Source organism: Mastomys coucha, unplaced genomic scaffold (assembly GCF_008632895.1).
Source record: "Mastomys coucha isolate ucsf_1 unplaced genomic scaffold, UCSF_Mcou_1 pScaffold5, whole genome shotgun sequence".
NCBI classification, from domain to species: Eukaryota; Metazoa; Chordata; class Mammalia; order Rodentia; family Muridae; genus Mastomys; species Mastomys coucha.
This window is the reverse complement of record NW_022196911.1, coordinates 102762131-102770397: the sequence shown is the minus strand read 5'-3', so window position 1 is coordinate 102770397 and position 8267 is coordinate 102762131. Positions and strand designations below refer to the sequence as shown.

Below are 8267 nucleotides of genomic sequence, written 5' to 3'. Positions count from 1 at the left end.
TCAAGACCAAAAAAAAAAAAAAGTAAAACTAAAACCCAGAAGGGAAGATACATATGTGCTTCAAGGATGTTAAATGCTAAGACAGAGGTTCTCAACCTGTAGGTCTCAACCCCATGGGGTTATGTTAAGTGATCATTTCACCAGGGTCGTATATCAGATGTCCTGCGTATCATATTTATATTATGGTTCATAACAACAGCAAAATTACAGTTATAAGTAGCAATGAACTAGTTTTATGTTGGGGGTCACCACAACAGAAGGAACAAATGACAAGTTCCCAGCATTAGGGAGGGTCAGAACCACGGAGACTCCAGCCCTGGTGAGCTGAGGGTCCTGAGAACACAGAGGAAAGGTTTCCTTTCCGTGTAGAGCGGCTGAGTGGCAGGAGAGCCTGCTGGAGCAGCTCTGTGGGGATGTGCCTTGAGGGCTGTGCTGCAGTAATGAAGGCTCAACATTAGTTCAGCTTCTTATGTGAAGCTGGTAAAATAATACAGCACAGAAGCAGGGGAGAGCTCTTCATGAACCACAAAGCCTGCAGAAGGGCATGCCACCCGTTTAGGAGTGCAAAGCAAATCCAAGAGCAGAATCCCCAGTGAAGACCTTGCCTGCATGCCTGCTGCCCTGGCTTCAGGGGCTGAAGCTGGAAGGTCCCTGTGTTGGACACCCCAAAACATGAGAGCTCTGCACCCACAAAAAGATGGCGTATGAGCTGCTGGCCTGGCTTCTTAGTGGGTTTCCTGAGAAAAGTTTTGATTCCAAACAAACTTGTTAGGAACCTTACTGGAGGCAGTTCTGTTACACTGGGTTTCCTGAAGTAACCCAATTTAAGATTCTCAGAGTATGTTAGTCTCTGTGACAAAATACTCAAGGGAGAAAATTCAAGGAAAAAAACAGTTATCTTTTGCTCACAGTTTCAGAGTTTAATTCCAAGGCTGGCCAGCTCCTTGCTTTGGGTCTGAGGCAGACCTGCAACAGCAGAACCAAGAGGCTGCTCACTCCATGTAGGCAGAGGATGGGGGTGATGGGGGATGGCAGGGTTGGGGAGGTACTAGGATGGGGAGCAGCATTAGGGTGTGGTTTGGGGGGAGAGGGTATGTGCTCTGGTCCAGGCCAAAGCATTCCTGTAGTGATGTATTTCTTCTGAGTAGCCTTTTTTTTTTTTTTTTTAATTTAACACTTATTTATGTGTATGAGTGTTTTGTCTACATGTATGTCTGTGCATCACATGTGTGTCTGGTGCCTGTAGAGGCCTTGGAAGATGTCAGACCCCACCTAGAACTGGGCTTGCAGACACTTATGAACCACCATGTTGGTCCTGGAATGAAACTTAGGTGCTCTGGAAGAACAGCCAGTGTTTTCAGCCACTGAGCCATCCATTCCACCAGCCTGTTAAACAACCAGGTCTCAGTTTGTATCCTAGGCTGACTCAGCATTCACCGTGTAGCCCAGGCTAGCCACAAAAATCACTGTTCTTCTGTCCTAGCCTCCCCACTGCTAGGATTATAGATTTCCGCCTTCACTTCTGGCATGACGAGCTGTGAATCCATCAAGGGATTAATTACTTTGTTGACATTAGAGCCCTCGTGATCCAGGTACCTCTCCAGGCCACACCCCTGAACTGCTGCATTTGGAACCAAGCCTTCAGCATATGAGCCCTTTGGGGGACTGATTCATATTCCAAGCATAGCAGGTACACTTTAAAGGATATGGATGGACAAGGTGGCTTAGCAGGTAAGGCACTTGTTGTATACCTCAGACTATCCAACTTCAGTTCCTGGAACCCAGGTCAAAAGATGCATGGATGTGGCTCACATCTCTAGTCCCAGTCCCAGCAGCTCTGCATGTGGCAACATAGGAGGCAGAGGCAGGAGAATCAGCCCAAAGCTGACATCACACGCGTGTGCTTTGGCACACAAAGTATTTTTCTATTTTTTAAAAAGCTGGCTGCTTTGGGGACACTGACCCCTTTGGAACATGTGTCCCCCGTGTATGTGCATAGTCCAAGTTTTGCATATATGTAGATGTTCAAAACAACTGATTTAAAATATGACAGGAAGGTAGAAGAGAATGTTGGGAAGGCAATCTCCTGTTGACAGATGACAGTTTCCATTGCAGGACAGAACATTCACTTGACATTGTGCATATGGGTCATCAGACAGGCCTCACTGGGGAGCTGTGTAGTCTACAGTCGGTATCTGGAAAGTGGACCTGTCCTCTCTCCCAGGAACCTGTGAAGGGTCATTTTGAAGGTATTTTGTCTGAGGGTGGTTTTAAGTGTGTGTATTTGAAACAGTGATACCCATTCTACACTGACTTCTTGGGTTACTCCTATGTGTATTTCCCTAGAGTTAAAAAGATTTTGCAGCCTTTGACCTGGGAGTGCTAGACCCAAAACTAATTTGTCAGATAAATTGCTTTTTCTATTAGCTGTGAAGGAGGCATCACATGCTTTTACTGAATATGATACAATTTCAGAAATCTCCTTCTTTTTTGAGAGTAAGATGTGTTGTAGCTAGGGATGGGGGCACATGATCTACCAAGCCAGACTGGGCTACCTAGCCAGGTCTTGACTCAAAAATTGGGGGTGAGCTTTCTGAGGCAGGTGGATTTCTGAGTTCGAGGCCAGCCTGGTCTACAGAGTGAGTTCCAGGACAGCCAGGGCTACTCAGAGAAACCCTGTCTCGAAAACAAACAAACAAACAAAAAAAAAAAAAAAAAAAAAAAAAAAAAAAAAAAAAAAAAGAAAAAGAAAAGAAAAGAAGAAAAAGAAAAAAAGTATCTTATGGAAACTGCAGAGTGTTAGCTTTGCATCCTGCTTTCTCGCCCCTTGTTCCACTTTGCCACAGGGCTTCTCCTGCTTGGAGTGGGTGAGGCTGGCACACAGGAAGCTCTTGAGTCACAAGTCTGGGCCCAGATTCCTCGTGGACCCTGGTAGGTAGCTGTCTGCAGAGGAGGTTTTGTTTATCTGATAGAGGTCTGAAGTGTTGCCACCACTGGGGTGCCTTCCCTCTGCTTTGCTTTGCAGGTGTACTGGAGTAGAGTGTCCTACGAGGAACACATTTTCATAGGAACAGCGCTGCGCAGTGTCTCTCCACCTCTCTTGACCCTCTAGAATTGGCCTGGGCTTACGTTCCTATTAACTGTCTCATAGCAGCCCTGGTGTGCTTCCTTCTGAGCAGCATTCATGGCCTATGCTCACTTTCTAAGATGCCCTCCCTTTCTCCTTCCTTCCCTCCGCCCCTCCCCCCTTCCTCCCTCCCTCCTTCCCTTCCTTCTTTGTTTTCTGCTAGAGCAGACAGAGTAGGCTCCTGTGTGCCATGTAGTTGAGGCTCCTCTTGCCTATGTCCCATGTGTGGGGATTGTTCAGGCATGTGTCCCCAAGCTGGATCTTTTCAGAATTTTCTAAGGATAACATAAATAGCTTTCATTCGTTTGTTTTGTTTTTGTTTTTTTTCCCTAGACAGGATTTCTTTGTGTAGCCCTGGCTGTCCTAGAAGTTACTCTATAGACTAGGCTGCCTCTGCCTCCCAAGTGCTGGGATTAAAGGTTGAGCCACTAATGCCTGGCTATAAATAAATAGCTTATTTAGGTTTTATGTGCAGTGTTCATTTAGTCATTTATCCAATAAATAAACTACCTACTGTGTGCCATCATTGGGACACAGCAGTGGATAAATAGGTTCTGCTCACAAAGGATATATTTTTAAAAATCTAAATTACATTTTTGTCTACTTATAGTATATGTGTGTGTGTGTGTGTGTGTGTGTGTGTGTGTATTGGTGGGTGTGCTACTGTGTTTGTATGGAGGTCACCTGCAGAGCTGGCTCTCAGTGCTGCTCCCACATAGTCCCAGGGCTCTAACTGTTTGTATGGAGGTCAGCTGCAGAGTGGGTTCTCAATGCTGCTCCCACATAGTCCCAGGGCTCTAACTGTGGGTGCTGTGGTTGGCAGCGAGCACCTAACCTACTGAGCCATCTCCCTGGTCCCCACCCCATTTCTTAGGGTTATTTTCTTGTAGGCGACAGGTAGCAGCAGGTGATGGGCACATGACAAGATGTCAGACAGTACAGCTTTTTTTCAAACTAGAGTAGGGGTGGGGAGGCTGCTCCTTCGGGGTGAGCTGTCTGGAAGGTCTTTGTGAAGAGACACCTGAGCAGCTATCGATCAGCTGCACCTCAACCAACTTGACTTAACCTATTTTCTCTGGGGTCTTAGACGTCTGTGGGCTTCTTTGGAGCTTGTGACAGATTCACTTGAAGACCTTTTTTCCTTTTGAGAGGGTGGTCCGGTCACATCTTTTCTTTTCTTTTCTTTTTTCTTTTTTTATCTGTGACTCCAGACAGGATCCAAAGAGGAGGTGCAGTTTTCCTCTCTGGTTTATGGAGAGTTCCTTTACCCTTCTGTGTCAGCCCTTTTATTTTCTTATTGTCAGTTTCCTATGGTAAGAATGGAGGCGAGGTGAAGTTGCAAGCTACTTTGCTGGCCGCCTGGTTGTGGTTCAAGGCAGAAGTGAGCAGCCTCATGTTCTTTGGTTGAGGTCGGCTACTAAGCCTCACTGCCTGATAGTCTATGAGCCCAGTTGACATTAGCACACCAGCCCTCAGTATTTACCCCACAAAGTCCAATTTCTGAATACTGTCCCTGAAGTAGCACAGTATCCAGAGGCCAGGTTACCTGAGCCACAGGGATAGGGCACAGGATGTGGGATGTAGTCACTGGCCTGACTCTCTTCTGTATTTTACTTTAAAACATTGAATCACAAAAATGACAACCTGCCTTTTCTTTCTTTTTTTCTTTTTTTCTTTTTTCTTTTGGTTTTTTGAAACAGGGTTTCTCTGTATATCCTTGGCTGTCCTATAACTCACTCTGTAGACCAGGCTGGCCTCACTCTGTAGACCAGGCTGGCCTCGAACTCAGAAATTCGCCTGCCTCTGCCTCCCGAGTGCTGGGTTTAAAGGTGTGCACCACCATTGCCTGGCGACAACCTGTCTTTTATGAAGCAGTTTCATTTTGTCCATAGTACTTACTGACTGAAGAATTTCCCATGTATGTGACCTTTTGATCACCCCCACAAGTCTCGGGCACATTAATAGATTTGTTTAGAGCTGGAATTGGCAGGTCGGTGGGTGTCAGTCTTCTTGTGGTCCCCACAGCATCCTGTCATTGCCGTCTCTGTTTGCTCTGCCCCATCCCAGCTCTCCTTCACACACCAGGAAACCGAGACCAGGCCAAGATAGGGACTAGCCAGGCCAGAAGAAGCCCACACTGGGGGTCTTGCGTAGAAGCCTCGTGTGCCCTCAGGTGTCCTGCTTTGCAGATGCAGGTTAGTGAGGTTGCAGATGAGCACCCTCTGCACCGGCACTCCTCTGTGCAGCCTGAAGCCATGTGGCCCTGGCCTTTGGGACTCCCGGGTCCACCCTCCTGTACTCCAGTACCACTTCTGTCACCATTGCCAAGTCTGAGCTAGAAAAGGGTGGGCAAGTGCCATTAGTTATTTCAGGGACCTAGAAAGTTAATGGTAGGCTTGGAAACTTGTTAGCAAAGAGCTGCACATGCACATATACACATACATGTACGTACGTCCATATCAGAGATGATGGACTAGCTGAGTATGATGCTAATAGCACTCGAGGAGGGCAGGAGGATTGCCACCAGCTTAAAGCCCGCCTAGGCTACAAGAGTGAGTATGAGGTTTACCAGGATTGTCTCAAACAAAACCACAACACAAGTGTGGAGGGCCTCTACTGCTGTGGTATATGGGGTTTAAACACCGTCTTCCATGTGCTGACGAGTTACTGTTTGTTCTTCATTGTCATGATCTCATCACATACACACACACCCTACCCTCCCACCTCCTACACCACCCCCATTGCCCCCCACTCTCCCTACCCCTGTTTCTGGACAGCTTAGAAATGTGCCATCTGTAAGGACGACATGTTTCCTGTGAGCACACAGAAAAGCCTTAGTTGACAGTTTGGGCTGTTAATCTTCTCTGGCCTGGCAAGGACTTCACCTTGCAGCATTATCTCTTGATGAGAGACATTGTGAATCTGGCTTAAAGATGAGCCACGCTTGGAAAATTGTTTTGTAAATTAAGGGAGCCACTTTACCCTTGTTTCATTGGTTTGAGTTGGAAACATGCTGTAGGCGTTTGATAGAAAACAAACACTTGGTTTTCTTTCCCAACTTGAATTTATGTTTTGATCTAAATTCTCTTAGTAATGGTAAGTAAAACTTAAAGCTTTGGGGTAATGATCAGATGTTGAATAATCTCTTCAGAGGCTGGAGATGGCTTAGGAGTTAAGACCAGAAGCTGCTCTTACAAAATGCCTGAGTTCAGTTCCCAGCACCTGAGTTGAGTGGCATACATTGGCCTGTAACTCCCACTGCAGGGAACCTGATGCCTCCTGGCATGTGTATATGCATAGTTTAAAATAAAACAAAAATCTTTAAAAAAAAAAACTGTAGCAGAAAGGATTGAATTAATAAAAAATGTTCTTTGAAAATTATGGTTATCTATGTAGAATGGCTCACATCTATAATCTCAGACCTTGGGAAAGCCGAGGCAGGAGGATTGCCTTGAGTTTGCAGCCAGCCTGGGCTATAGAGTTGAGATTCTATCTCCAAGGGAGGAGGAAGAAGCAAAAAACCACCAAAGTTATCTTGAGGCTAAGACAGTAACTAGTCAATGCAGGCAGTGAGACAGGCTTCTCTAGTGAGCAGGCCAGTAGACAGTGGCCCTGGCAGGGCCCGGGTGTGAACACGGGTGTTTGCCATTCCTTGTCTTCAGTGCTGGGGAGAGGGGTGCCCAGAACCTGTTTGGTTTCCATGTCCACTTGTACATGCCATTTTCCTGTCTGCCGTGGTTTCCTTATTTAGGAAACAGGAGGCATAGTTTCTGTCTCATCGAGCCCTGAAAAGGAATGAGTGTCCCAGAGTGTTGGGGACATAAATCTTCAGTGAAAGTTCTCTTGTGCTGCACATTTCAGAGAACAATTATTTTTCTTCCTCCATTTCTAAGTTTCATGCTTACTGGTGAGATTCAATTAGGGTGCTAGAATTTAAAGAATTTTATTATCAATAGCAGACAGAATTAACTTTCTCTGGAGAGATATTTTGTGAAGTCAGACTCTAGCAGACATCTCTAGAATGCTCTCCTCTCCCCCTCCCCTCTTTTTTCCTTCCCACTCCTCCCCCTTCACTCACATACACTCTACACTCTCTCAAACACACATGCTGCGTTCAGCATGAGGTCTAGGCTCTTCTGTTAGTTCTAGGCTCCAGGCACCATTTTTCTGGCAATTATTAGTTACTGAACCAGAGCCTTGGGCATCTTCTGATGGCCTCGAGGAGGCTTGGTCACCAACAGGCTTAGCCTCCAGGATGTCTCCAACTGGACCTGCTGCATTCTTCTTAAATCTCACTGGTTCCCCTTTCATTATGGCCCTATCCTTGCAGCTTTTGATCGTGGGGCCCAGGCTCCATCCATAAGAATAGCTTCTTTGGCTGGGCGGTGGTGGCGCACACCTTTAATCCCAGCACTTGGGAGGCAGAGGCAGGCTCAATTCTGAGTTTGAGGCCAGCCTGGTCTACAGAGTGAGTTCCAGGACAGCCAGGGCTACACAGAGAAACCCTGTCTTGAAAAAACAAAAAACAAAAAAAGAATGGCTTCTTTCACATCCGCCTCTCCAGAGTGGCAACCTGTGTTTCCTGACTCAAATCTGTTTTGTTCACATGGCTACTCCTAGCCCAGCCTGTCAGGACTTCTCACTGAGGTTTGTAAGGGCTGACTGAGCTCCTGAGCCTCTTTTCACTACAGACAGTCCTGAGGGAGTTACAGGTGTTCACATCTGGTCAGCTCCACATGTGCATGCAGATTGTGTACAGTCCTTCAGCCATCCTTCATTCCCTTCCAGTCACCAGGTCCTCAGTGTGGCACCTGCCTTGCCTTCTCTCTGCTTGTGCCATGTGATAGCATTTGGCCCCGGGGGTGGGGTGTGGGGGTGTGGGGCTTCTTTGGATTCTCCATGGCTGTGGTCCAGCCTTGGGTCCTTGGTCATTTCCTTTTTTCTCTTGCCACCACCATCTCTCATCTAGGTTGTTCATCAGCCCAGTTCTCCGTTGCTTAGGAGACCCTTCTGTGATTATTCTGCAAAGCGATTTGATGCCCTGCTGGCTGTGTTCCTTGCTGGCTTCCATACTCACTATTGGATCCTTCCCTCCTTCTGTCCCCATCCAGTGCCCCCCTCGTCCCCCCCCCCGTACCCC

At 46.9% G+C, this 8267-nt stretch overlaps 1 protein-coding gene and 1 non-coding gene across 3 annotated transcripts in view; one reads left to right on the top strand and one right to left on the bottom strand.

The window, feature by feature from the left end:
- Tex2 (testis expressed 2) overlaps positions 1 to 8267 on the top strand; it is a 115194-nt gene that overhangs the window by 15077 nt on the left and 91850 nt on the right. The gene's annotated exons all lie outside the window — the stretch shown is intronic.
- LOC116079460 lies at positions 4325 to 4444 on the bottom strand. Its single transcript, XR_004114007.1, has one exon. It is a non-coding gene; the product is annotated as a small nucleolar RNA SNORA26 (small nucleolar RNA).